Source organism: Heterodontus francisci, chromosome 41, assembly GCF_036365525.1.
Source record: "Heterodontus francisci isolate sHetFra1 chromosome 41, sHetFra1.hap1, whole genome shotgun sequence".
Taxonomy (NCBI): Eukaryota; Metazoa; Chordata; class Chondrichthyes; order Heterodontiformes; family Heterodontidae; genus Heterodontus; species Heterodontus francisci.
This window is the reverse complement of record NC_090411.1, coordinates 21,628,763-21,655,834: the sequence shown is the minus strand read 5'-3', so window position 1 is coordinate 21,655,834 and position 27,072 is coordinate 21,628,763. Positions and strand designations below refer to the sequence as shown.

Below are 27,072 nucleotides of genomic sequence, written 5' to 3'. Positions count from 1 at the left end.
GGTGAGAGAGAGTAATGGCTTTACTGGGGACTAGGGCATCACAGTTGGAGGTGAGGGTGCAGTTGAGCAAATCAGTAGCTGCTGAAATGTTGTGATCAGAGAGCCAAAGGCTCAACAGTTGGATTTTTGAAAGTGCAGTTGTAAGTGAATTGGAAGATAGCTTTCTGGGGTGGATACAGAAAGAGGTAGTGTTGGGGCGTAGAAGGGGCAAGTGGGTGGAGAGTGATACAAGAAAGTGATCAGAGTTGGCATTATCCGATGGGAGAAGCAAGCCCACGTGAGATGGCAAGGTCAAGGAGGGTAGCTGTGAGAATGGGTTGGGGAGTTTACATGGAGGGAGAGATATAGGGAGGATATGATGGCGGTGAACTCAAAGGGGAACGAGCATGATGAGTTGAGATAGAGGTTGAAATCACCGAGGATGAGAAGCAGTTTGGTGCAGAGGCTGAGGGAGGAAAGCAGTGAAGATATCTCGGTGAAAATGTTTTAATCATGCTTGGGTGGGCAGTCGAGAATGAAGATTTTGAATAAGAGGTGAGAGGGATGGAGCAAGGTGAGATGCTCAAAGGAGGAGAAAGTGCCAGAGGAGTAAGGGTTCAGGCCAAGGTGTGATTTGGTGATAAGCACCACACTGGCACCGACAGTCTTGACAGGGCAGGTATTGGAAGGTATAGCCAGGTGGGCAGGCTTCATTTAGGAGGAAGGTGTCATCACCCCTCAGTCAGGTTTCCGTTGAGGCCATGATGTCGATGCAATCTTCAAAAATAAGTTCATTTTTGGCAAGGGCCTTGTTTGCAAGTGAACGGGTATTCTGGAGGGAGTTGAGCAGAGGGGTGGTGAGAGCTGATCCACTGACAGATTCCACAGGGTCAGAAGTGGGAGGGGTGAGTTGGACAGGAAGGAGATTGCCAAGAATAGCCCGCGGCGGACACTCTGGGCGGGAACTTCGGCGAAATAGTAGGATGGGGCAATTGGGCTTGCTGTTCCTAACGAGCCAGCGCCGAGTGCCTCGATGAGGATGCCGACGGAGGCACAGAGGGAAGCTGTAAGCTCATCTAAGAGGGAGTCAAGCCTGACACGGTGGCAAGAGAGCAGGAAGGCCGAGCAGGACCTTGAAGGGTTGGGGTAGGGAATTGGGAGGTCCACGATCACAGTCCTGAATGCCGTTCCTGATTTTCGTCAGAATTTTTAGTTGTAGTTTAAGCTATACATTGTCACGGGTTCGGTACACTCCTGTATGCAGACCTCACATCCATGCCACAAAGTGCATGTTAACTTCAATGGAAAAGAAAATGGAGCGCAAGCTGCTGATTTGCTGTGAGCCCATTTTGCACAATTGATGCAGACCAATTTCACCCCTTCTGTCAACTACAGAGCAGTAAATTTAACCTCAGCGGTGGGGAAAAGCATGCAAAGCATCAGTAGGGATGATATTAATAATCAGTTGGAAGGGTGAGGCTTGATAGAAAAAGGCTTCAGAAAAGAGATCTAGTTTGCCAAACCTGATGCAGCTACTTGATACTGTGGTATCATAGCTCAGTGAGATTTGGTAGATGTCATCCATTTGGAGTTCCAAAAAGATTTTGATAAAACGTTATGTTAGGAACTTAAGTCCGTTGATGGATTGCAAATTGGCTCAAGTTGGGTAGAGAGTGGGCAGGTTTTAGGTAGAGCTGCTGCCAGACAGGTTGCGGTCACCAGTGGGCTGGGCCAGTGCTGATTGGTATAACCTCCGTTTTTTATTATTGATCTGGAGCAGGACGTAGATAATACAGTTGTTAAATATGCGGTAGAGTCAGGATTTTAGAAGAAGTCAAATTGGACAAGTTTGCCCAAAGCTGGCAAATGTTCCTCAGTGTCGTTAATCGTGTGACAGATGTCGGGTTGATAGTACAAGTGAGAAGCAGGCTGAATATAGGAAGTTCAGAGGGGAAGTGAAAAAAGAATTGAGAGAAGCAAGGAGAGAGTATGAGTAGAGACTAGCAGCTAACCTAAAAGGGAATCCAAAAGTCTTCTATAGGCATATAAATAGTAGGAGATGGTGGTAAAAGGAGGAGTGGGCCTGATGACTGGAGCATTGCCAGTGTTACACCGTTGTTCATAAAGGGTGTAAGGATAAGTTCAACAACTACAGGCCAGTCATTATAACCTCGGTGCTGGGAAAGCTTTTAGAAACGATAATCCAGGACAAAATTAACAGTCGCTTTGCAAATGTGGATTAATGAAGGGAAGGCGGCACAAATTTAAGAAGGGCAAATTGCGTTTCCCGAACTTGATTGAGTTTTGTGATGAGTTAACAGAGAGAATTGATGAGCGTGATGCTGAGTGACAGGAAACAGAGAGTAGTGCTGAGCGGTTGTTTTGCAGACTAGAAGAAGGTATATAGTGGTGTTCCCCCGGGGTCAGTATTCAGACCACTGCTTTTCTTGATCTGTGTTAATGACCTCGACTTGGGTGCGCAGGGCACAGTGATGGACTTGAAGAGGACATAGACAGGCTGGTGGAATGGGCGGACACGTGGCAGATGAAATTTAATGCAGAGAAGTGTGAAGTGATACATTTTGGTAGGAAGAACGAGGAGAGGCAATACAAAATAAAGGATACAATTCTAAAGGGATGCAGGAGCAGAGGGACCACAGATCATTGAAGCTGGCTGGGCAGTTTGAGGAAGCGCTTAATAAGGCATACGGGATCCTGGGCTTTAGAAATAGAGTACATAGAGAACAAAGAACAGTCCAGCACAGGAACTGGCCATTCGGCCCTCCAAGCCTGCGCCGATCTTGATCCCTGCCTAAACTAAAACCTTCTGCACTTCCGGGATCCGTATCCCTCTATTCCCATCCTATTCATGTATTTGTCAAGATGCCTTTTAAACGTCGCTTTCGTACCTGCAGGCACTCACCACCCTCTGTGTAAAGAACTTGCCTCGCACATCCCCTCTAAACTTTGCCCCTCTCACCTTAAACCTATGTCCCCTAGGAACTGACTCTTCCACCCTGGGAAAAAGCTTCTGACTATCCACTCTGTCCATGCCGCTCATAACTTTGTAAACCTCTATCATGTCGCCCCTCCACCTCCGTCGTTCCAGTGAAAACAATCCGAGTTTATCCAACCTCTCCTCATAGCTAATGCCCTCCAGACCAGGCAACATCCTGGTAAACCTCTTCTGTACCCTCTCCAAAGCCTCCATGTCCTTCTGGTAGTGTGGCGACCAGAATTGCACACAATATTCTAAGTGTGGTCTAACTAAAGTTCTGTACAGCTGCAGCATGACTTGCCAATTTTTATACTCTACGCCCCGACCGATGAAGGCAAGCCTTCTTGACTACCTTATCCACCTGCGTTGCCATTTTCAGTGACCTGTGGACCTGTACGCCCAGATCTCTCTGCCTGTCAGTACTCCTCAGGGTTCTGCCGTTTACTGTCTACTTCCCACCTGCATTAGACCTTCCAAAATGCATTACCTCACTTTTGTCCGGATTAAACTCCATCTGCCATTTCTCCGCCCAAGTCTCCAACCGATCTATATCCCGCTGTATCCTCTGACAATCTTCATCACTGTCCGCAACTCCACCAACCTTTGTGTCGTCCGCAAACTTACTAATCAGACCAGCTACATTTTCCTCCAAATCATTTATATACTGCAAACAGCAAAGGTCCCAGCACTGATCCCTGCGGAACACCACTAGTCACATCCCTCCATTCAGAAAAGCACCCTTCCACCGCTACCCTCTGTCTTCTATGACCGAGCCAGTTCTGTATCCATGTTGCCAGCTCCCCTCTGATCCCGTGTCACGTCACCTTTTGTACTGGTCTGCCATGTACTTTTGTACTTGTCAAAGGCTTTACTGAAGTCCATATAGATAACATCCACTGCCCTTCCTTCATCAATCATCTTCGTCACTTCCTCAAAAAACTCAATCAAATTAGTGAGACACGACCTCCCCTTCACAAAACAATGCTGCCTCTTTCTAATAAGTCCATTTGTTTCCAAATGGGAGTAAATCCTGTCCCGAAGAATCCTCTCTAATAATTTCCCTACCACTGACGTAAGGCTCACCGGCCTATAATTTCCTGGATTATCCTTGCTACCCTTCTTAAACAGAGGAACAACATTGGCTATTCTCCAGTCCTCTGGGACCCCACCTGTAGCCAATGAGGATGCAAAGATTTCTGTCAAGGCCCCAGCAATTTCTTCCCTTGCCTCCCTCAGTATTCTGGGGTTGATCCCATGATCCCATCAGGCCCTGGGGACTTATCTACCTTAATGCTTTGCAAGACACCCAACACCTCCCCCTTTTTGATAATGAGATGACTGAGACTATCTACACTCCCTTCCCTAGGCTCATCATCCACCAAATCCTTCTCCTTGGTGAATACTGATGCAAAGTACTCGTTTAGTACCTCGCCCATTTCCTCTGGCTCCACACATAGATTCCCTTCTCTGTCCTTGAGCGGGCCAACCCTTTCCCTGGTTACCCTCTTGCTCTTTATATACGTATAAAAAGCCTTGGGATTTTCCTTAATCCTGTTTGCCAATGACTTCTCATAACCCCTTTTAGCCCTCCTGACTCCTTGCTTAAGTTCCTTCCTACTGTCTTTATATTCCTCAAGGGATTCGTCTGTTCCTAGCCTTCCAGCCCTTACGAATGCTTCCTTTTTCTTTTTGACGAGTCTCACAATATCCCGCGTTATCCAAGGTTCCCGAAACTTGCCAAACTTATCCTTCTTCCTCACAGGAACATGCTGGTCCTGGATTCTAATCAACTGACGTTTGAAAGACTCCCACATGTCAGATGTTGATTTACCCTCAAACAGCCGCCCCCAGTCTAAATTCTTCAGTTCCTGCCTAATATTGTTGTTATTAGCCTTCCCCCAATTTAGCACCTTCACCCGAGGACTACTCTTATCCTTATCCACAAGTACCTTAAAACTTATGGAATTATGGTCGCTGTTCCCGAAATGCTCCCCTACTGAAACTTCGACCACCTGGCCGGGCTCATTCCCCAATACCAGGTCCAGTACGGCCCCATCCCTAGTTGGACTATCTACGTATTGTTTCAAGAAGCCCTCCTGGATGCTCCTTACAAATTCTGCCCCATCGAAGCCCCTAGCACTAAGTGAGTCCCAGTCAATATAGGGGAAGTTAAAATCACCCACCACTACAACCCTGTTACCTTTACATCTTTCCAAAATCTGTCTACATATCTGCTCCTCTACCTCCCGCTGGCTGTTGGGAGGCCTGTAATAAACCCCCAACATCGTGACTGCACCTTTCCTATTCCTGAGCTCCACCCATATTGCCTTGCTGCATGATCCCTCCGAGGTGTCATCCCGCAGTACAGCTGTGATATTCTCCTTAACCAGTAATGCAACTCCCCCACCCCTTTTACATCCCCCTCTATCCCGCCTGAAGCTTCTAAACCCTGGAACATTTAGCTGCCAATCCTGTCCTTCCCTCAATCAAGTCTCTGTAATAGCAACAACATCATAGTTCCAAGTACTAATCTAAGCTCTAAGTTCATCTGCCTTACCAGTTATACTTCTCACATTGAAACAAATGCACTTCAGACCACCAGTCCCGCTGTGCTCCGCAACATCTCCCTGCCTGCTCTTCCTCTTAGTCTTACTGGCCTTATTTACTAGTTCCCCTCATTTATTTCACTTGCTGTCCTACTGCTCTGGTTCCCACCCCCCTGCCACACTAGTTTAAACCCTCCCGAGTGATGCTAGCAAACCTCGCAGCCAGGATATTTGTGCCCCTCCAGTTTAGGTGCAACCCGTCCTTCTTGTACAGGCCCCATCTGTCCCTGAAGAGATCCCAATGGTCCACATATCTGAAACTCTCCCTTCTACACCAGCTGTTCAGCCACGTGTTTAGCTGCACTATCTTCCTATTTCTAGCCTCACAGGCACGTGGCACAGGGTGTAATCCCGAGATTACAACCCTAGAGGTCCTGTCTTTTAACTTTCTACCTAACTCCCTAAACTCCCCCTGCAGGACCTCGTCACTCTTCCTGCCTATGTCGTTGGTACCGATGTGTATCGCAACCTCTGGCTGTTCACCCTCCCCCTTCAGAATGCCCCCTGTCCGTTCAGAGACATCCCTGGCACCAGGGAGGCAACATACCATCCTGGAGTCTCTTTCACGTCCACAGAAGCGCCTATCTGTGCCCCTGACTATAGAGTCCCCTATAACTATTGCTCTTCTGCGCTTTGTCCCTCCCTGCTGAACAACAGTGCCAGCCGTAGTGCCACTGCTCTGGCTGCTGCTGTTTTCCCCTGATAGGCCATCCCCCCCAACAGTATCCAAAACGGTATACTTGTTAGAGAGGGGGATAGCCACAGGGGATTCCTGCACTGACTGCCTGCTCCTTCTAGCGGTCACCCATCTATCTGCCTGCACCTTGGGTGTAACCACTTCTCTAAAAACTCCTGTCTATGACGCTTTCTGCCACCTGCATGCTCCAAAGTGCATCCAGTTGCTGCTCCAACCGATCCATGCGCTCTGTGAGGAGCTGCAACTGGGTACACTTCCTGCAGATGTAGTCGTCCGGAACGCTGGAAGCATCACGGACCTCCCACATCTCACAGGTGAAGCACTTCACCCCTCTAACTGACATTTGTAGCACTATTTAATAAATAAAAATAAATACTTATTAAATCCTTACTAAATTGTTATAATTAACGATATGGTCCCCAGTGCTAGAATCCTAGTATAAATATTAAATGCTGACTAAATACAGTAATCTCCTCCCTCTGGTTTAGTTACTCTACTTATTAATTAGTTAATTAGGATTTTAATCAATTTTTATCAATGTTTTATTTTCAAATTCAGTACAAATTATCTACCAGCCAATCAGGTTACAACTTTCCTGTCACGTCACTTTTCAGTTTTTTTTACCGGAGGTAAGTTTTTTATACTTACAGGTCCGGAACTCCGCCTTCCGAGTCTTCTCCGTGCGAGTTACGGTGAGCCTTTATAAAACACTGATTCGACCTCAACTGCAGTATTGTGTCCAATTCTGGGCACCCCACTTTAGGAAGGATGTGAAGGCATTAGAGAGGATGAAGAAAAGATTTTTGAGGATGGTTCTAGGGATGAGGGACTTCAGTTACATGGATAGATTGGAGAAGCTGGGGCCGTTATCCTTAGAGAAGGTTGAGAGGAGATTTGATAGAAGTGTTAAAAATCATGAGGGGTCCGGACAGAGCAGATCAGGAAGAAACTGTCCCCATTGGTGGAAGGGTCGAGAACCAGAAGACACCGATTTAAGGTGAATGGCAAAAGGACTAAAGGCGACGTGAGGAAAAACTTTTTGATGCAGCGAGTGCTTAGGATCTGGAATGCACTGCCTGAGAGTGTGGTGGAGGCACGTGCAATTATGGCTTTCAAAAGAGAATTGGACAATTATCTGAAGAGAAATAAAATTTACAGGGAAAAGGTGGGGAGTGGGACTCGCTGAGTTGCTCTTGCAGACAGCTGGCACGGACACGACATAAGGCCTCCTTTTGTGCTGTAACCATTCTATGATTCTACGTGTGCAGTTCTGCACAGTTGGTTGTTGCATGGTCACTCACACCCTGCAAGACATGCAACTGCTTTAAAAAGTTTATGTTCCACAGCAGCCTCTGACAATGACGTACGTACGTGTGGACAGGCACAACCCTCTCCCATCTGATTGGTAGAATACTGGCAATCTACATACCTATGAAGCAGTTTCACTGACAAAGGAGAAAACAGCAACTTCTGTCAACTAATCTTCTGTTCCAATTAGAAGTCCAGAGAAAAATATACCGACAGTGAAACCGTCAGCAGTTATACGTCTTTGGACACAATCAGTCTGACTTAAAAGAGGGAGGGCAAATGGGGCCTGAGGACACCGTAACCTATACCGGTATCGCTTCTCGGCCTTTTGGCTAAGATCAAGTGTAGTATCTGTTCTTATCAGTTTAATATCTGATACGTCCCTTATCTGGGGACCATATATTAAATTGATTTTTGGAGCAGGGAGATGGAATAGGGGCTTGCTTCGTCCACTCCACGCATCGACCTGGTATTGCAGTATCTCTGGGAACGGTGCACCTTCCTTTCAGGGAATTTTTAAAATCTAAAAACAGTATTCTAAAATGTTCACAAATTGTACATGCTCCTCTGCTCGCAACATCCTCGAGTGGCAGGTTCTGTCGTAAGTTCAGCACGTCAAACTGCCACGTGACGCTGTGAGTTGTTGTTTTTGGCGCCTGTCGCCAAGCTGCTGTAGCCACTTGTCGTTGTGGTAGTGCACGCCAGTCCACAGGATGTAGCTCCATTTCCTTCTTCCGCCAGCTAGTGACTCCCAGCTCTGATAGTACACGCTGCCCCATTTGTCCTCTGGTCTTGGCTACCTCACCGTACGCAAGGCGCTTGGGTGCTCGTCCGTCTTCCATCCTGCGGACGTGTCCCATCCGCCGTCTGTTACATTCGTGCCAGCACACTTGGGAGCTCTGCCTTTGGGCAGGACTGCCGCATTTGTGATGTTGTCCTGCCAGGATATACCCATAATGTGCCGCAGACAGCAAAGATGGAAATTATTCAGCTTCTTTTCCTGGTAGCTGCACGTCGCCCATGTTTCACAGCCATACAGCAGGGTGCTGAGAATACAGGCCTTATAAACAGTGCTGAGAACACAGGCCTTTCAACAATCAGCTTGGTCCTAAGGGTCCGCTTGCTCTTATCTCGTGTGCATTTCGCGAGTCGGCAAAGCTGGTAACTGCTTTCCCTATGCACGTATCGAGCTCTACATCAAGGCACTGATTGTCTGTCACGGTGGACCCAAGAGAGTAGATCTGCTAGCCACTTCCAGTGGGGTGTTGTTTAGTGCGATCAGGCGCGGAGACGCAAACCTTGACCCATGACCTTAGTTTACTTGGAGAACAAGTTACAGGCATGGGAGAGACAGTCTGTGAGTCTTTGTAACTGAGCAAAGATGGTACATAAACAAATTTTGCAGTCGAGTATCCCACATTTGGGGACATCGCAGGCGTCAGCACACCCAAAGGGCAATGGGTTAGCTTGGTCCTGGGAGAACTTTTTCCCCCCCCAAAAATATACTTTATTCATAAAAATCTGTGAAAAAAATGCATTACAAAACAGTTCAAAACAGTACCAAGCTGACATTCCAAAAAGTGCAAAGGAAATCAGTTTTCTTCGAGACAGGAGTGAGTTGCCTCACAACCCTTCCATTCTATTTTTCATGCCATGTGCATTTTACAGCAAACCCATGTTTGGTGTATACAGCCCGAGGGGTTTCCCATGGGTCCAGTCCCTCAGTTCACTTTGGTGGGAGTACCTTACACAGTGGTCTTTCCCCATTGAGCCTTTACAGGGTCTGTCCCAAGCTTTAGTGCGTCCCTCAGCACGTAGTCCTGGACCTTGGAATGTGCCAGTCTGCAACACTCGGTCGTGGACAACTCTTTGCGCTGGAACACCAGCAAGTTTCGGGCAGACCAAAGAGCGTCTTTCACTGCATTGATGGTCCTGCAGCAGCAGTTGATGTTTATCTCAGTGTGCCTCCCTGGGAACAGCCCAGAGCTGCTTGGGATGAACTTCGACAAAAACCACTGCATCTCTTTCCACACCTGCTTTGCAAAGACACATTCCAGAAGGAGGTGGGCAACGGTCTCTTCCCCACCACAGCCACCTCGAGGCAGCGTGCGGAAAGTGGGTGCGAGACTCCGGGCGTGCAGGAAGGATGTAACGGGGAGGGCCCTTCTCACCACCAGCCAAGCTACGTCTTGGTGCTTGTTTGAAAGTTCTGGTGATGAGGCATTGTGCCAAATGACTTTGGCAGTCTGCTCGGGGAACCATGCGACAGGATCCACCATCTCCTTTTTCCGTAGGGCCTTGAGGATATTGTGTGCAGACCACTGCCTGATGGATTGCTGGTGAAAGGTGTTTCTCTGCATAAACTTTTCCACGAAGGACAGGTGGTACGGCTCGGTGGAACTTGATGGAGCATTCTGCGGCAACGTGGCCAGACCCATCCTTGGCAACATCGGGGCCAGATAGAACGTCAGCACGTAGTGAGACTTGGTGTTTGCGGAATGGGGTTGTACGCAGAGCTTGATGCAGCCGCACACAAAAGTGGGCATGAGGATGAGGGGGAGGTTGTATAACATTTTTGCCCCAAGCTTTATCTAGAGGTTTGAAGATGGTGTCTGTGCGGACAGGCTCCACTTCGGATCTCCAGATAAAGTGTAAGATGGGTCGGGTGAGTGCCGTGGTGCAGGACTGGGTTTATGGAGCAGAGCTGCGGTGTCATGGTGTCATCCAAGATCTGGCCATTGGCACCAACTTGACCTGATCGTCACCAGAAGACACCATCTGCCCAGCGTTCTCCATACCCGCACCTACCATCGCCACTCTCTTGTCAGCAGCAAAGTGAGGGCCCAAGCCCAAAGGTTTCACAGTTCCAAACAGGACGGCCCGCCACGCATCGGCATCCCTGCTACAAGAAATGATGCCAAGTGCCAGCAGTTCGCATTGGCGCTCGAGCAATTGCTACCTGCTAAAGGCTTACCAGGAAAAGCCGATGTTGATATTGATGACGCTTGCAAATCTCTGGGCTCAATCATCTATGACACAGCGGCAGCAGTGACATTTGGTAAAGGCGGAACACGCAACAAAGACTGCTTTGTGACCTACTCAGCGGAGGTGACATCTGTCATTGAAGCAACTAACAGCGCCTACCTGATGCACAACATAAAGCCAACAGCCAGAACACTCTATGACTTGTAAGTAGCCAAGGCAGTCGTGCAAAAGACAGGGAGACACTGCGCACATAAACACCGGAGCAACCTATGTCCAGAAATCCACACTGCCTGTCACAGTGTGAATCTATGTGCTATGTACGATGGGATCAAGAGGGCGCTTGGTCCTACCATTACCACAGTTGCCCCTCTGAAATTGGCCTACGGTCAAGTACTCAGCGACAGAAGCAAACAGATGTCCCACTGGGTTGGACACGACTGTGAGCTGCACTCCCGTGAGACGGGCATCTCCCAGCCTGCGCTTGACGCTCTTCTGCAGCTTCCTGTCATGGATCACTCGAGCTTGAAAAGGTCATTGATTCCTTTGCCAGCAGAAAGGCACCCGGCAAGGATGGAATTCCAACCGAATTGCTTAAGCACGAAAATCCCATCCACTGCCTCACCTTCGTGACCTCCTCTTTCGCCGTTGGAGGGCAGGATCCTTCCTCAGGACATGTGTGACGCAAAGAAATCATCACGTTACGCAAAAACAAAGGAGACGGAGGAGACCGTAACAACTACTTGCCAGGGACATCTCGCTCCTCAGAGTCACTGGGGTCTTGCTGGAAAGACTCTGTCTACTGGCAGATCGAGTGTATCCAGGAGGACAGTGCGGTTCCCGTGCTGACAGATCTACACTGGGCATGACCTTCGCCATACGCCAGCCGCAAGAGAAGTGTCGGGAACAGGACATGCCTTGCTATCGTAGAGCTCACGGAATCATTTGACACCGTCAGCTGAGCAGGACTGCACATGATTTTAGAGAAAATTGGCTGTCCACCAAAACTCTGTAGTCTCACCCGTTCCTTTCATGACAACGTGCACAGTTCTGTACGGTTTGGTGGCTCCACTTCCGACAGTTTCAGCATGAAGAATGGAGCGATACAGGGCTGCGTCCGAGCCCCCACTTTGTTTGGTATTTTCATCTCCACGCTCCTGACCTTTGTCTTCCCTGCAGATATGGAAGGAGTTTGCCTGCATACTAGGTCAGGCGGCAAGCTCTAGCGTCTATCCAGATTGAAAGCGAAGACAAAAATGCAGCACGTCTTGATCACAGAGCTCCTCGACACTGATGATGCCGCGATAGTGGCCCACACGGAAACTCAGCTACAGCCACTCATGGAGCGTGTCTCCCATGCCTCTAACCTCTTCCCTCTTACTACAAGTGGCAAGAAAACTGTGGTTCTGGGGCAGGGTGTCACATCTACGCCCTCGATCGGACTAAGCAGCACTCCGCTGGAAGTGCAGATTCTGCAACCTTGGATCAACGGTGACACACAGTCTGATTCTTGATGCAGAAGTCGACACACGCAGAGGGAGAGCAGCTACCACCTTTGGCGGACTCACGAAACGTGCATGGAAAAATAACAAGCTCGCACTTTGGACCAAGTTGCTGGTTTATGAGGCCTGTGTTCGCAGCACCTTGTTGTATGGCTGTGAAGCATGGACGACTTACAGCTGTCAAGAAAGGAAGCTCAACCATTTTTATCATCGATGTCTGCGGCGTATTCTCGGCATCTCATGGAAGAACCAAATCGCGAATGCGACGGTGTTCTCAAAAGCAAATCTCCCGAGTATGCCAGCACTCGTCACGCAGAGGTGCCTTTGCTGGCGCGGGCATGTTTGCAGGATGGAAGACGACCCATTCCCAAGGGTATTCTATATGACGAGGTGGGCAGAGCCAGAAGACCAATAGCTCCACTTCAAGGATGCCTGCAAGCGTGACATGAAGGCCCGAAACATCGATTTTCATACGTGGGAGACACTAGCCAAGAACAGAGGAAAATGGCGACATTACCCCAGACTGGTGCACGCCACCACGACGGCCAGTGGCGACAGCAGCGTGACAGCAGGCGCCAACACGCAAACCAGCACCCTACAACGGCACCTGATAACCCCACCTCATATGCGGCACTTGTGGCAGGACCTGTCTCTCACAGATTGGCCTTTTCAGCCATCAGTCAAAGTGCAGCACGTGAAACGATCGCATCGCCGATGGATTTGCTGCACGTCCATCATCTTACGTTGGTGGAAGGATGCCGCCTTTTGGCTAAGATCAAGTGTAGTATCTGTTCTTATCAGTGCTTATTTGATTGAGAAGAGACCATGATCATTGCCTTTTGATCCTGGGGAAGCTTTGAGTAAAATGGCTATAACCAATTTTCGAGCTTCGGCCCAGGGAGTGCGCAACACCGTTCGGGTGGTCGTGAAGGACAAGGAAGGAGATGCACCGGTCAATCGCACCTTCTTCATCAAGAAAATTCTCTTCGATTGCTGCGGATTTCAAGCGACGGACGTCTTCTGTCTGCAGGATTTCCCCAGCAGTGGATACTTCGACGTGACGTTCCGGAACGTGGCAGGATGCATCAAGTTCCTGAAGGCGTTCAAGGAGAAAGGGGACCGGGCTCCACTGTCGATCCTCACAGCGGATCCGCTCTTCACGCTTCCGTCACAACGGGACCGGGTGGTGACGATTCACCTCTACAACCCCAATGTTCCGGTGGTGGATGTACTCACCTTTCTCGCCAGGTACGTCGAGGTGGCCGGCAGCAGCACTGATGTCAAGGACCCCTTTGGGATCTGGACCAGCAAGCGGCAGGTCAAGGTGACCTTGAAGGTAGATCCCAATGGAGCCATCATCCACCCTCCCTCCAGCTTCGCTATCGGGGGAAGTCGAGGCTTCTTGGTCTACGCTGGGCAGCCCAGAGTTTGCCGCACCTGTGGCAAATCTGGTCACATGGCAGCCAACTGCAGCACGGTTGTTTGCAAGAACTGCAAGGAGGAAGGCCATCAGACCAAGGACTGTAAGCAGACTAAGTGTTGCAACTTGTGCGGTGCGGCAGGCCACCTCTACAAGACCTGCCCCAAACGTTGCCTCAGCTATGCTCAGGCGGCAAGGTCCAAGGAAAGGCCGGGAGAAGGTTCGACGAAGGCGTCCGCTGTTCGAAAGGAGACCAGCAACCTTCTCTGCAGCGAGGAACTTCAACCTGAGAAGGAAGGGGAGGCGGCTGAAACCAACGACCCAGCACCTACCCAGCGCCCGGAAACCCCTCCTCCACAGACAGAATCAATGGAGGAGGAGGCAGCAGATGGACAAACAGGTCAGTGGCAAGTGGTCCAGAGGAAAACCACAAAGAAAAAACATCCCAAAGCCACCACCCAAACCAGTGGCAAGAGGAGGCTCTCTTCTGAATCAGACTGCAACAACTCCTCTTCACTGGACGGGGAAATGCTGGAACAACAGCCCCTTCAAAAGAGGCGGCAGAACTCCGAGATGGATGATAAAGCATCCCAGCCCCCTGGCACTGGAAGCTGTGATGGTCCCGGCGTGCCCCAAACCCAATGCCCCACACGTAACGACGCGGCCAACGCATCTCAGCTCCGGGACACCGGGAGCAAAGACACGTCTGGCGCACCTGAGCTCCGGGAGACCGGGAGCTGTGATGTTTTCGAGGAGGAACAGATGGAAGCAGCTGAGGACAACCCAATCCTCTCTGCCTACAAGACCCCCCCGATGTCACCCGAGCGGCACAAACCCTGCATGAAAAATCAGGAGGGGTTTCTGAGCCCAACCAACGTGAAACTGCTTGCGCACACGATGGGTATGCAGGAACATCCCGAAGGGGAAGGACTGGGACTAGCGAGGACAAATGGTATGGGAAGCAACAACTAATTTTTAGTAAAAAATGGGTGTAAGAATTGCTTCCATTAATGTGCGTAGCATTAAATCTACTACGCGATGTGTTTCAACCTTGGATTACCTTGCCAAGGTCAAAGCTGACCTACTGTTTCTGCAGGAGTGTGGAATACCACACCTCAGCACCTACAGGCAGTGGTCGCGATGGTGGTCCCACGGGCCATCGATCTGGTCGGGGGGTAATGATTGCCGTTCCTCCGGCCTGGGTATTCTGCTGCGGGGAGGTAACTTCACCATCTCCGACGTTAAGGAGGTGGTGGGCGGCCGCCTCCTCGTAGCAGACGTGATGTACAACAACGCTCCGCTCCGGTTGATCAACGTGTACGCCCCGGTACAACGCAGCGAGCGGCTGACCGTCTTCCAGCAGCTCCCACTGCTGCTGGCGACGTCCAGGCCGGTCATCCTAGGCGGTGACTTCAACTGCATCATCGATGCGGCTGGACGATCCGGCAGTGACGACAGCAAACTGGACGCTACGTCCAGATTCCTAATAGAAACAGTTAAGGATGCCAAACTGCACGACGTCTTCAGCAAACCTGCAGACGGAGCGCAGCGCAGATACACATGGTCAAGATCGGACGGGTCTGCCCGTTCTAGGATTGACTTCCTGTTTGTGTCCCGTGCTGTCACGGTCGGATCCACCGACGTCAAGCCGGTGTTCTTCTCCGACCACTGCCTCTTACTGGCCGACTGTCACTTACAGGACGACCAGCGGGTTGGCAGAGGGACGTGGAAACTCAATGCGACACTGCTGACCCCAGAGAACGTTGAGGAACTCAAAAGGGATTACAATGGTTGGAGGACCGTGAAACCCCTCTTTGAGTCTCCAGTTCACTGGTGGGAAGCGATTAAGGAGAACATCAAGAGGTTCGTCATCCACAAAGGTGTTCAGAAGGCGAGAGAGAGACAGAGGGAACTGTCCCGACTCCAGAAAATTATGCAAAATCTACTCCGGTTGCAGTCAATGGGGGTCGAGGTCAAGGAGGACCTCCAAGAGGTGAAGAGCCAGCAGGCCTCGCTCTTTGCCAAGGAGGCCTCCAAGATCATCTTCCGGTCCAGAGTCCGCTCCATCGAGCAGGATGAGACGTGCTCGCGTTACTTCTTCCAAAAGGTACACAGAGAGAGCTCTGTTATCAGCAGCCTGAAGGAAGAAGATGGCTCGGTAACGTCTTCGCAGTCCGACATACTAAGGATCAGCAAATCCTTTTATGCTGGGCTGTATGACGCGAAGCCCACAGACAGCAGAGCCTCCCAGTCCTTCCTGTCATCTATCACAGAGGTCTTAGATGACAGCAGGAGGGAGAGACTGGACAAGCCGCTAATTCTGGACGAGCTGACAAAGGCCGTCGAGTCTTTCGAGACGAGTAAAACTCCCGGGAGCGACGGCTTACCGGTCGAGTTGTACTCGGCCCTGTGGGACTGGGTCGGCCCGGACCTGCTGGAAGTATACGAGAGTATGCTCCTGGCCGGCAGCATGTCAGAATCCATGAGAAAAGGCATCATCACCCTCATTTACAAGCAGAAGGGGGAGAGGGCAGAAATCAGAAATTGGCGGCCCATCTCACTGCTTAATGTTGATTACAAGATTCTGTCCAAAGTCATAGCCAGTCGAGTCAAGTCTGCTCTGGAGTTGGTGATTCACCCCGATCAGACCTGTACTGTACCCGGCAGGAAGATCTCTGATAGTCTCGCGCTACTCAGGGATACGATCGCCTACGTACGGGACAGGAGGGTGGACACCTGCCTCATCAGCCTGGACCAGGAGAAGGCTTTTGACAGGATATCGCACACCTACATGATGGACGTGCTTTCCAAAATGGGGTTTGGGGAGGGAATCTGCAATTGGATCCAACTGCTCTACACAAACATCAGTAGCGCAGTCTCAATCAACGGGTGGGAATCGGAAAGTTTCCCGATCAAATCTGGAGTCAGACAGGGCTGCCCTCTGTCCCCGGTCTTGTTTGTTTGCTGTATTGAACCCTTTGCTGAGTCTATTAGGAAGGATGCGAGCATAAGAGGGGTGACAATCCCAGGCAGCGGAGGCACTCAGGTCAAAACCTCCCTGTACATGGATGACGTCGCCGTTTTCTGCTCGGATCCGCTGTCCATGCGCAGACTGATGAGCATCTGCGACCAGTTCGAACTGGCCTCGGGAGCCAAAGTTAACCACGGCAAGAGCGAGGCCATGTTCTTTGGCAACTGGGCTGACCGATCCTTTGTCCCCTTCACCGTCAGGTCAGATTACCTGAAGGTGCTGGGGATATGGTTCGGAAGGGCCGGGGCGTGCACCAAAACATGGGAGGAGCGAGTAGCCAAGGTACGACAAAAGTTGGGCATGTGGGGGCAGCGATCTCTCTCCATTGTGGGTAAGAACCTGGTCATCAGGTGCGAGGCGCTCACGTTGTTGCTCTACGTGGTGCAGGTCTGGCCCATACCCCACTCCTGCGCCGTGGCAGTCACCCGAGCCATTTTCCGCTTCGTCTGGGGATCTAAAATGGACCGGGTCCGGAGGGACACGATGCTCAAATCTCTGGACAAGGGCGGGAAAAATGTACCCAACGCGGCCCTCATCCTGATGACCACCTTCGTGTGCGGCTGCATCAAGCTGTGTGTAGACCCCCAGTACGCAAACTCCAAGTGTCACTACGTGCTGAGGTTCTATCTGTCCCCGGTGTTGCGAAGGATGGGCCTGGTCACATTGCCGCGGAACGCTCCATGCAGTTGGGACGTGCCGTACCACCTATCCTTCGTGGAGCAGTTTCTGCGGGAAAACACCTTTGACCACCGGTCCATCAGGCAGTGGTCTGCACGGAAAGTCCTCAAGGCCCTACGGGAAAAGGAAACGGTGGATCCTGTCGGATGGTTCCCCGAGCAGACCGTCAAAGTCATTTGGCGGAATGCCTCATCACCAGAACTTTCAAACAAGCACCAAGACGTAGCTTGGCTGGTGGTGAGAAGGGCCCTCCCCGTCAGATCCTTCATGCACACCCGAAGTCTCAACCCCCTCCGCACAGTGCCCCCGCGTTGGCTGTGGTGGGGAAGAGACGGCCGCCCACCTCCTCCTGGAATGTGCCTTTGCAAAGCAGGTGTGGAAAGAGATGCAGTGGTTTTTGTCAAGGTTCATCCCAAGCAGCTCTGTAACACAGGAGTCTACAGCTCTACGGGCTGTTCCCAGGGACGCACACCGAGACAAACATCAACTGCTGCTGGAGGACTATCAATTCGGTGAAAGACGCCCTTTGGTCTGCCCGAAACTTGCTGGTCTTCCAGCGCAAAGAGTTGTCCACCACCGAATGTTGCAGACTGGCACATTCCAAGGTCCAGGACTGACTACGTGCTGAGGGACGCACTAAAGCTTGGGGCAGCCGCAGCAAAGGCTCAATGGGGAAAGAGCACAGTGCAAGGTTCCCCCACCAAGCTGAACTGAGGGGCTGGATCCATGGGAAACCCCTCGAACTGTATCGTTAATATTCTCAATTGCTGTAAATGTAAAACTGTAATTGACATGACAATTGTGAAACGGAAGGGTTGGGAAGAAACTCATGAGAGTATTGAAGGAAACTGATCTCCCTTGCAATGTTTGTATTTTTTGGTGCTGTTTGGAAACTGTCTGGCAATGTAAATTTTACAGATGTTTATGAATAAAGTATATTTTGGAAATAAAAAAAAAATCTGTTCTTATCAGTTTAATATCTGATACGTCCCTTATCTGGGGACCATATATTAAATTGATTTTTGGAGCAGGGAGATGGAATAGGGGCTTGCTTCGTCCACTCCACGCATCGACCTGGTATTGCAGTATCTCTGGGAACGGTGCACCTCCCTTTCAGGGAATTTGTAAAATCCAAAAATAGTGTTCTAAATATTCACAAACTGGACATGCTCCTCTGCTCATAACATTTTTGAGAGGCAGGATCAGCCACAAATTCCGCATGTCAAGCTGCCAAGTGTCGCTGTGAGTTGTTGTTTTTGGCGCCTGTCGCCAAGCTGCTGTAACCACTTGTCGTCGTGGTAGTGCACGCCAGTCCACAGGATGTAGCTCCATTTCTCTCTTCCGCCAGCTAGTGACTCCCAGCTCTGATAGTACACGCTGCCCCATTTGTCGTCTGGTCCTGGCTATCTCACCGTACGCAAGGCGCTTGGGTACTCGACCGTCTTCCGTCCTGCGGACGTGTCCCATCCGCCGTCTGTTACATTCGTGCCAACACACTTGGGAGCTCTGCCTTTGGGCAGGACTGCCGCATTTGTGATGTTGTCCTGCCAGGATATACCCATAATGTGCCGCAGACAGCAAAGATGGAAATTATTCAGCTTCTTTTCCTGGTAGCTGCACGTCGCCCATGTTTCACAGCCATGCAGCAGGGTGCTGAGAACACAGGCCTTATAAACAGTGCTGAGAACACAGGCCTTTCAACAATCAGCTTGGTCCTAAGGGTCCGCTTGCTCTTATCTCATGTGCATTTCGCGAGTCGGCAAAGCTGGTAACTGCTTTCCCTATGCACGTATCGAGCTCTACGTCAAGGCACTGATTGTCTGTCACGGTGGACCCAAGAGAGTAGAATTTGCTAGCCACTTCCAGTGGGGTGTTGTTTAGTGCGATCAGGGGTGGAGATGCAAACCTTGACCCATGACCTTCGTTTACTTGACACTTAAAAGTCAAGGAGAACAAGTTACAGGCATGGGAGAGACAGTCTGTGAGTCTTTTGCAGTCGAGTATCCCACATTTGGGGACATCGCAGGCGTCGGCACACCCCAAGGGCAATGGGTTAGCTTGGTCCTGGGAGAACTTTTTGTTCCCCCAAAAATATACTTTATTCATAAAAATCTGTGAAAAAAATGCATTATAAAACAGTTCAAAACAGCACCAAACTGACATTCCAAAAAGTGCAAAGGAAATCAGTTTTCTTCGAGACAGGAGTGAGTTGCCTCACAACCCTTCCATTCTATTTTACATGCCATGTGCATTTTACAGCAAACCCATATTTGGTGTATACAGCCCGATGGGTTTCCCATGGGTCCAGTCCCTCAGTTCACTTTGGTGGTAGGACCTTACACAGTGGTCTTTCCCCATTGAGCCTTTACAGGGTCTGCCCCAAGCTTTAGTGCGTCCCTCAGCACGTAGTCCTGGACCTTGGAATGGGCCAGTCTGCAACACTCGGTCGTGGACAACTCTTTGCGCTGGAACACCAGCAAGTTTCGGGCAGACCAAAGAGCGTCTTTCACTGCATTGATGGTCCTGCAGCAGCAGTTGATGTTTATCTCAGTGTGCGTCCCTGGGAACAGAGGGGAGAGCACAGACTCCTGTGTTACAGAGCTGCTTGGGATGAACTTCGACAAAAACCACTGCATCTCTTTCCACACCTGCTTTGCAAAGACACATTCCAGAAGGAGGTGGGCAACGGTCTCTTCCCCACCACAGCCACCTCGAGGGCAGCGTGCGGAAGGTGGGTGCGAGACTCCGGGCGTGCAGGAAGGATGTAACGGGGAGGGCCCTTCTCACCACCAGCCAAGCTATGTCTTGGTGCTTGTTTGAAAGTTCTGGTGATGAGGCATCGTGCCAAATGACTTTGGCAGTCTGCTCGGGGAACCATCCGACAGGATCCACCATCTCCTTTTTCCGTAGGGCCTTGAGGATATTGTGTGCAGACCACTGCCTGATGGATTGGTGGTGAAAGGTGTTTTTCTGCACAAACTTTTCCACGAAGGACAGGTGGTACGGCACGGTGGAACTTGATGGAGCATTCTGCGGCAACGTGGCCAGAACCATCCTTGGCAACATCGGGCACAGATAGAACGTCGGCACGTAGTGAGACTTGGTGTTTGCGGAATGGGGTTGTACGCAGAGCTTGATGCAGCCGCACACAAAAGTGGGCATGAGGATGAGGGGGAGGTTGCATAAGTTTTTTGCCCCAACCTTTATCTAGAGGTTTGAAGATGGTGTCTGTGCGGACAGGCTCCATTTCGGATCTCTAGATAAGGTGTAAGATGGGTCGGGTGAGTGCCGTGGTGCAGGACTGGGTTTATGGGGCAGAGTTGCGGTGTCATGGTGTCATCCAAGATCTGGCCATTGGCACCAACTTGACCTGATCGTCACCAGAGGACACCATCTGCCCAGCGTTCTCCATACACGCACCTACCATCGCCACTCTCTTGTCAGCAGCAAAGTGAGGGCCCAAGCCCAAAGTTTTCACAGTTCCAAACAGGACGGCCCGCCACGCATCGGCATCCCTGCTACAAGAAATGATGCCAAGTGCCAGCAGTTCGCATTGGCGCTCGAGCAATTGCTACCTGCTAAAGGCTTACCAGGAAAAGCCGATGTTGATATTGATGACGCTTGCAAATCTCTGGGCTCAATCATCTATGACACAGCGGCAGCAGTGACATTTGGTAAAGGCGGAACACGCAACAAAGACTGCTTTGTGACCTACTCAGCGGAGATGACATCTGTCATTGAAGCAAATAACAGCGCCTACCTGATGCACAACATAAAGCCAACAGCCAGATCACTCTATGACTTGAAAGTAGCCAAGGCAGTCGTGCAAAAGACAGGGAGACACTGCGCACATAAACACCGGAGCAACCTATGTCCAGAAATCCACACTGCCTGTCACAGTGTGAATCTATGTGCTATGTACGATGGGATCAAGAGGGCGCTTGGTCCTACCATTACCAAAGTTGCCCCTCTGAAATTGGCCTACGGTCAAGTACTCAGCGACAGAAGCAAACAGATGTCCCACTGGGTTGGACACGACTGTGAGCTGCACTCCCGTGAGACGGGCATCTCCCAGCCTGCGCTTGACGCTCTTCTGCAGCTTCCTGTCATGGATCACTCGAGCTTGAAAAGGTCATTGATTCCTTTGCCAGCAGAAAGGCACCCGGCAAGGATGGAATTCCAACCGAATTGCTTAAGCACGAAAATCCCATCCACTGCCTCACCTTCGTGACCTCCTCTTTCGCCGTTGGAGGGCAGGATCCTTCCTCAGGACATGTGTGACGCAAAGAAATCATCACGTTACGCAAAAACAAAGGAGACGGAGGAGACCGTAACAACTACTTGCCAGGGACATCTCGCTCCTCAGAGTCACTGGGGTCTTGCTGGAAAGACTCTGTCTACTGGCAGATCGAGTGTATCCAGGAGGACAGTGCGGTTCCCGTGCTGACAGATCTACACTGGGCATGACCTTCGCCATACACCAGCCGCAAGAGAAGTGTCGGGAACAGGACATGCCTTGCTATCGTAGAGCTCACGGAATCATCTAACACCGTCAGCTGAGCAGGACTGCACACGATTTTAGAGAAAATTGGCTGTCCACCAAAACTCCGTAGTCTCACCCGTTCCTTTCATGACAACGTGCACAGTTCTGTACGGTTTGGTGGCTCCACATCCGACAGTTTCAGCATGAAGAATGGAGCGATACAGGGCTGCGTCCGAGCCCCCACTTTGTTTGGTATTTTCTTCTCCACGCTCCTGACCTTTGTCTTCCCTGCAGATATGGAAGGAGTTTGCCTGCATATTAGGTCAGGCGGCAAGCTCTAGCGTCTATCCAGATTGAAAGCGAAGACAAAAATGCAGCACGTCTTGATCAGAGAGCTCCTCTACGCTGATGATGCCGCGCTAGTGGCCCACACGGAAACTCAGCTACAGCCACTCATGGAGCGTGTCTCCCATGCCTCTAACCTCTTCCCTCTTACTACAAGTGGCAAGAAAACTGTGGTTCTGGGGCAGGGTGTCACATCTACGCCCTCGATCGGACTAAGCAGCACTCCGCTGGAAGTGCAGATTCTGCAACCTTGGATCAACGGTGACAGACAGTCTGATTCTTGATGCAGAAGTCGACACACGCAGAGGGAGAGCAGCTACCACCTTTGGCGGACTCACGAAACGTGCATGGGAAAATAACAAGCTCGCACTTTGGACCAAGTTGCTGGTTTATGAGGCCTGTGTTCGCAGCACCTTGTTGTACGGCTGTGAAGCATGGACGACTTACAGCTGTCAAGAAAGGAAGCTCAACCATTTTTATCATCGATGTCTGCGGCGTATTCTCGGCATCTCATGGAAGAACCAAATCGCGAATGCGACGGTGTTCTCAAAAGCAAATCTCCCGAGTATGCCAGCACTCGTCACGCAGAGGTGACTTTGCTGGCTCAGGCATGTTTGCAGGATGGAAGACGACCCATTCCCAAGGGTATTCCATATGACGAGGTGGGCAGAGCCAGAAGACCAGTAGCTCCACTTCAAGGATGCCTGCAAGCGTGACATGAAGGCCCGAAACATCGATTTTCATACGTGGGAGACACTAGCCAAGAACAGAGGAAAATGGTGACATTACCCCAGACTGGTGCACGCCACCACGACGGCCAGTGGCTACAGCAGCGTGACAGAAGGCGCCAACACGCAAACCAGCACCCTACAACGGCACCTGATAACCCCACCTCATATGCGGCACTTGTGGCAGGACCTGTCTCTCACAGATTGGCCTTTTGAGCCATCAGCCAAAGTGCAGCACGTGAAACGATCGCATCGCCGATGGATTTGCTGCACGTCCATCATCTTATGTTGGTGGAAGGATGCCGCCGCCGACATATACAACCGGACACCGCGGGGGGCGGGGGGGCCCACTCGGCCCATTGTGCCTATGGCAGCTCGTTCAAAGGGAAATACAATTAGTCCTACTCCTGTCTCTTCTTTACCTATAGCCCTGCTAATTTTTTCCCTTCCAACTGTTTCTTGAAATTCCCTTTCCAACCTTGTGATTGAGTCTCTTTCCACCATCCTGTCAGACTATGCATTCCAGACCAATAACAACGACAATTTGTATAAACATTTATAGAGCACCTTTAACGTAATACAACGTCCCATGGCGCTTCACAGGGGTGTCAGAAAGTAAAATTGGATGCCGAGCCGCATAAGGCCGTATTAGGGCAGATGTCCAAAGGCTTGGTCACCAAAGTAGGTTTCCACGAGCGTCCTCAGGGAGGGAAGAGAGGCGGAGAGGCTCAGGCAGGGAAATCTGGAGCTTCGGGCCTGGGCAGCTGAAGGCACGGCCGCCAGCGGTGGAGCGATAAAAATCAGCGATGTTCGAGAGACCAGAATTGGAGGAGTGAAAGAATGTCGGTGAGGAGTGAGCCGCAAAGAGGTTTCAGAGGTTGAGAGGAGCAAAGCCATGGAGGAATTTGAAAGCAAGGATGGGCAATTGAAACATGTGGTGCTGCTCAAGCAGCGAGCACAGGGGCGATGGGTGAACTGCACTTGGTGTGAGCTTGGACACGGGCAGCAGAATTTTGGAGCAGTCACCTTCTTAGTTACTTCTTTATTTGTTGCTGAGGCCATGCGGTTCTTCTTGAAGGAAAATGCCACGGTTGCTCGTAGATATTCCCTGCCACAGGAGACATCATTTTGACTTAAGGCCTGACTCAAACACAGCACAAGGAAGCCTCGCTGGAAGCACCGACCATGCTGGAGGAATTTAGGATTCCTGCCGTGATGGCTCGAGTACCTTCAAGAATTATGTGCATTTCTATAACGCCGTTCACGATCACAGCACATCCCAAATACAGCCAATGAAGCACTTTTGAAGCTTAGGAAAGGCGGCAGCCAATTTGCGCACAGCAAATTCCCACAAACAGCAATGTGATGATGACGGGGTAGTGTTTGTTTTCGTGTTGTCGATGGAGGGATAAATTGGCCAGGTCGTGGTGGATAAGCCCCCTGTTCTTGGAAAGAGTGCCACGGGATCTTTTGCGTCAGTCCACCTGAGAGGGCAGACGGACAAGGCCTCGGTTTAATGTCTCATCCGAAAGATGTCAGGAAACATGTAGATGCGTGTCTACAACCTGAATATTGCTGAAAACAGAAATTTTGTTCAAGCTTTTTGTCTTGCACTCATCAGGACAACTCGCAAGCATAAGGGAAGCAACAAATTTATACTATATGAGAAGAGAGTGCTGATTGGTTGGCAAGTAGACTGTGATTGGTAGAGGCGTTGCCATGGAGAAATTTAAAGCAGGCAACTTGACTCTGATTGGTCAAGGCATTGCCCTGAGGAATGAACCAGCAAATGACTGTCACATATTTTGTTTCCCTGAAATAGGCGCAGTGTGTGTACATGTTCTTTCTGTCTGCAAAGAACAGGGCCCTGTGAATTAATATATGTAGCTTCCAGTACACGCAAATGCGCCACACAAATTTCAAACAAAGCTTGGCAGTTAACTGTCAGTCACCATAAAACTGTCAACGCCTCTACCAATCAGAGTCCCCTTGCCAACCAATCAGCAGTCTCTTCTCATACAGTATAAATTTGTTGCTTCCCTTACATTGGTATTCTTGCAGGTTGTCCTGATGAGTGCAAGACGAAAAACTTTGACAAAATGTCTCTGTTTTCTTCAACCTTTTAATGTGGCTTCTCCTTGAATCAGTTACTGGCTGTGTAGACAATGATCATACTGCAGAGAGTAAGATAGATTGCAAAGCCAGAGTTAAACAAAGGGAGGTAGGTTTGCTGGCTTTGGGAAACTGGTGAAATATTTCAAGCAAAGGAAGTGAATGTGACAAGTGAGGAAGACTTGACGGCCAGAACTTGCTCCCGATGTCCCTATTGGTGTTGAGGTGCAAAACTTGAAAAGTGCTTTTTCGAAGGCATCAGATTGTGAATGGTGTTTGAAAGGAAGAGAAGCCAAGCATTTCCTTCCTTTGCAATGTATACGTCTAGGGATTTCTTATCGGAAAACGCCTCGCGGCCTGAAGGAAGGCAGCTGAGGGGGTGGGGTGAGGGTGCTGATTTCCTATTAAGGGCAATATTCAAATGTCATTGCAGGCTCTGGATCCGTGCGGCATTTTGTCGGAAGGTGTAATGAATGATAGATTGCAATATTTGCCAAGAACTGACATGTGCGAAGAGCAGCAGATTGTGAATGGAGTGACAAGGCGATGTGTAAAAACGGAGTGTTTGAGACCGTAAGAGGTGGTGTGTGATGTCAGGTGGCAGTGTGTGGCAATATGTAGCATACTTACCTGGCAGGGGAGAGACCATGATCAAGAAGGTGGTTCTCCCAGGACGAGGCTAGCCCATTGCACTTCGGGTGTGCTGACGCCTGCGATGTCCCCAAATGCGGGATACTCGACTGCAAAATTTGTGGTAGTGGGGGACTGCGTTCGCGCTCTCCCCTGGTTTTACAAAGCAAGATTAGAACTTAGTGTCTCTCTCAGCTTCTTTTGTTGCTACCTATTTTTTTTTAACCACTGTTTTCTTTGCATGAACTGTGGCTCTACTGCTTACTTTCTAAACTTTCTTTTATCTTTTCTCCACACACTCAGAGCATTATCTCTCTCTCTCTCTCTCCATTGAGCCTAACAAACTGCTCATCAGCTGCCAGATGCTCACATTCTTGCTCTGTGTGCCGCCCATACCCCACTCTTACCCTGTGCCACGCCGCTCACCCGACCCATCTTACACTTTATCGCCACGTCCAAAATGGACCCTGTCTGCACGGACACCATCTTCAAACCTCTACGTAAAGATTGGGACAAAAAAACTTATACAACCTCCCCCTCATCCTCATGCCTACTTTTGTGTGCCGCTGCATCAAGCTCTGCCTACAACCCAACTACGCAAACACCAAGTCTCACTACCTGCTGACCTTCTATCTGGCCCCGATCTTGCCAAGGATGGGTCTGGTCTGCCCACATCGCCACAGAATGCTCCATCCACTTCCACCGTGCTGTACCACCTATCCTTCGTGGAAAGGTTTGTGCAGAATAACACCTTTCACCACCAATCCATCAGGCAGTGGTCTGCACGCAATGTCCTCAAGGCCCAAGGGAAAAGGAGAAGGTGCATCCTGTCGGATTGGTTCCCCGAGCAGACTGCCAAAGTCACTTGGCACAATACCTCATCATCACAACTTTCAACACAAGCACCAAGACGTAGTTTGGCTCTTGGTCAGAAGGGCCCTCCCCGTCAGATCCTTCCTGCGCGCCTGCAATATCACCGCCTCTGCACGCTGTCCTCCAGGTGGCTGTGGTGGGGAACAGACTGTTGCCCACCTCCTTCAGCAATGTGATTTTGCAAAGCAAGTGTGGAAAGAGACGCAGTGGTTTTTGTCAAGGTTCATCCCGAGCAGCTCCGTAACACAGGAGTCTGTGCTCTACCCTCTGTTCCCAGGGACGTCTACCGAGATAACCATCAACTGCTGCTGGAGGACCATCAACTCGGTGAACGACACTCTTTGGTCTGCCCGAAACTTGCTGGTCTTCCAGTGCAAAGAGTTATCCACGACCGAGTGTTGCTGACTGGCCCATTCCTAGGTCTAGGACTACGTGCTGAGGGACGCACTAAAGCTTGGCCAGACGCCGCAAAGGCTCAATGGGGAAAGGCCACTGTGTAAGGTCCTCCTACTGAAGTGAACTGAGGGGCTGGACCCATGGGAAACCCCTCGGGCTGTATACACCATATATGGCTTTGCTGTAAAATGTACATGGCATGTAAATTGGAATGGAAGGGTTGTGAGGCAACTCCCTCCTGTATCGAAGAAAACTAATTTCGTTTGCACTTTTGTTTTGAACTGTTTCGTAATGCATTTTTTTA

General features: G+C 50.3%; 2 non-coding genes and 1 pseudogene across 2 annotated transcripts; all 3 read left to right on the top strand.

Moving 5' to 3' along the window:
* Positions 1-7,900: 7,900 nt before the first annotated feature.
* LOC137355224 (U2 spliceosomal RNA) lies at positions 7,901-8,091 on the top strand. The gene has a single exon (XR_010970859.1). It is a non-coding gene; the product is annotated as a U2 spliceosomal RNA (small nuclear RNA).
* A 10,045-nt stretch (positions 8,092-18,136) lies between these two features.
* Positions 18,137-18,312, top strand: LOC137354249 (U2 spliceosomal RNA; annotated as a pseudogene).
* Positions 18,313-25,491: 7,179 nt separating this feature from the next.
* On the top strand, positions 25,492-25,655 carry LOC137354682 (U1 spliceosomal RNA). The gene has a single exon (XR_010970484.1). It is a non-coding gene; the product is annotated as a U1 spliceosomal RNA (small nuclear RNA).
* The last annotated feature ends 1,417 nt before the right edge of the window (positions 25,656-27,072 follow it).